Below are 2,499 nucleotides of genomic sequence, written 5' to 3'. Positions count from 1 at the left end.
CGCCAGATCCATCGCCAAACGGGAGCTAATGAGGCCAAAAACCACTAGGGAATTTGGTCAATCTCCTATAAGAAACGCCACCTATAACATCGGAGGCCTAAGGCCACACCTTCATGTTTTGTATATATACCATTGTAACTTTCCACCTGTCCATATTCTATAGTGAACAGGGCACAGAAACAATATGAAATATATGGTTTCAACGTTTAAATAGTGTTTTATGGGCCTTCTTATTTTCATATTACACTGTAGTATTACAGGAAAAGACATTCATATATATATATATATATATATATATATATATATATATATATATATATATATATATATATATATATATATATATATATATATATATATATATATATATGTGTGTATATATATATATATACAGCATATACAGGTCAAATAGCTGGAAGCTTCATAGTAGCTATCAAGGGGGCATCCAGGAAAAAGCAGCACGTATATAAAAATAACAGTTTATTTTCCTGACGGCATTTCGCAAGGCTATAATTTACAACGAAATATAACTTAAAATCTTATCAAAAACACAAAAACGTAAAATAGCAATTTAAAAATCACTATACAGACGGACATGACCTACTTAAACTGAGTTAACAGAGAAACTAAAACATTTAAAAAAGAAATAGGGTAAGTAAAAGTTGAGGTACAGACCAAAATATGAACAAACAGCTTGTTATTCTATGAATAGCTGTGTAGAGGTGATGGTAGTTTTTATCATGATGGATTCTAAAGTGGCGAGTTCCCCCTCGTCTTGCGTGGAAGACATGATTTTAAAATCTGCAAAATTGATGTTAGTTTTGCAGTGCAACGTGTGATTTCGTATGTTGCAGGCTTCGGGTCTGGACAATCTGTAGCCAGTTCTGAAACTGACTCCCTCCAGACAGCGGATTCGGACTTGCAGCAACCGCTTTGTGCATCCAACATAAGTTCCCCGTTCACACTTGGGACATGTGTATTTGTATACGATGTTGGATGACAAAAGCGGGGCCAATCTGTCCTTATATCTGAAAAAAGGACCCATTGCTAGAAGGTTTTTTGGAATAAGTTTAAAATTCACTGCTGGTAATTCTCTGTTCAATAGGTTAATTAACTTGTATCGAATGTAATTATTGTAAATGAAAGAAAATTTTGCATAAAAAACCAATTTTGGGACTTTATATACCAAGGAGAACTGTGTAATTTATACTGAAGAAATTTCTTGAGGGATATATGAAAGTACTTTATTGGAAAACTATTGTTTTTGAAAAATTGTAAAAGGAAACTAATTCCTTCGTGAAAGGCGCTCCAAGAGGAGGTCAAGGAAAAAGCCCTGTGGAATTTAATTTATAATCAAGATAACAAGAGCTATAAAAGTTAATCCCTGGGCTATAAAAGTACTTTTCCTGAAAATATTGGTATGAAACCCAACATCATCTCTCTCTCTCTCTCTCTCTCTCTCTCTCTCTCTCTCTATATATATATATATATATATATATATATATATATATATATATATATATATATATATATATATATATATATATATATATATATATATATATATATATATATATATATATATATATATATATATATATAATTTCATGATGTTGCCTTGTAATACGTATATCCTCCTATAATATTGACATATTTACTTTTTCATGTGTTATGTTTAATGATAATGGTTGTTGAAGTGTCATATTTAGTTTGACATCAGATCTCAAAAGTACTAATGATTACTTGATAGCGTAATTTAGAATTGTTGTTATAATTTTAAAAGTAACGTAATTTAGAACGAATATCTTTCTTGGTAAAAGCGTAGTATGTGAACACGTGTGTGTGTCCAGGAAGGGCTTGTTTCATTTCAGTTGTCATCAGTTCAGATAAGAGGAACGCTTTGTTTTGGGTTAGCGATGACAGATTTGCAAAACAAACGCCGATTCGTCCCATACGGGCTCAAGACGAGTGATTTCATGTTGTTGCATGCATTGTTTGAGTCACGTTCGCCACTTTGAGAGAAAGAATACGTGTCCTGATCAATTACGTCATGTTTTGTAAGATGCGTTCAAAACGTTTTGCTGGGATGACGTAACTTTCCTTCTAGAAGCTTCTCCATTGTATCTCGCACCCAAAACGCTTTAATGACGTCACCTCCCTGCTTCTAGAACTTTTGTATCTCGTACCCAAAATGCTTTAATGACATCATGTAATTGTTTCACGTATTACTGGAATCCTAAAATTTGTTTCATTCTGATTTCTGAGACCAGTCGATTTGGTTCCATATCTCTCTCTCTCTCTCTCATTCCTAATTAGGAAGAGATTACTTTTAACGTAAATTTTTGTGGTCACTTTTAACATTAACTTTTGAGATCTGAATTTAGCAAAGTTATTTAGTTCGTAACGGCGCCTGGTAAAAAAGTGTGTATTGTGTAACGCAGCTGCAGCAAGTGATTTACAGAGGTTTTCACAAGTTGTGTAAGGTAACGTGAAATTTTA

Source organism: Macrobrachium rosenbergii, chromosome 26 (genome assembly GCF_040412425.1).
Source record: "Macrobrachium rosenbergii isolate ZJJX-2024 chromosome 26, ASM4041242v1, whole genome shotgun sequence".
Lineage (NCBI taxonomy): Eukaryota > Metazoa > Arthropoda > Malacostraca > Decapoda > Palaemonidae > Macrobrachium > Macrobrachium rosenbergii.
This window is presented reverse-complemented; position numbering follows the sequence as displayed.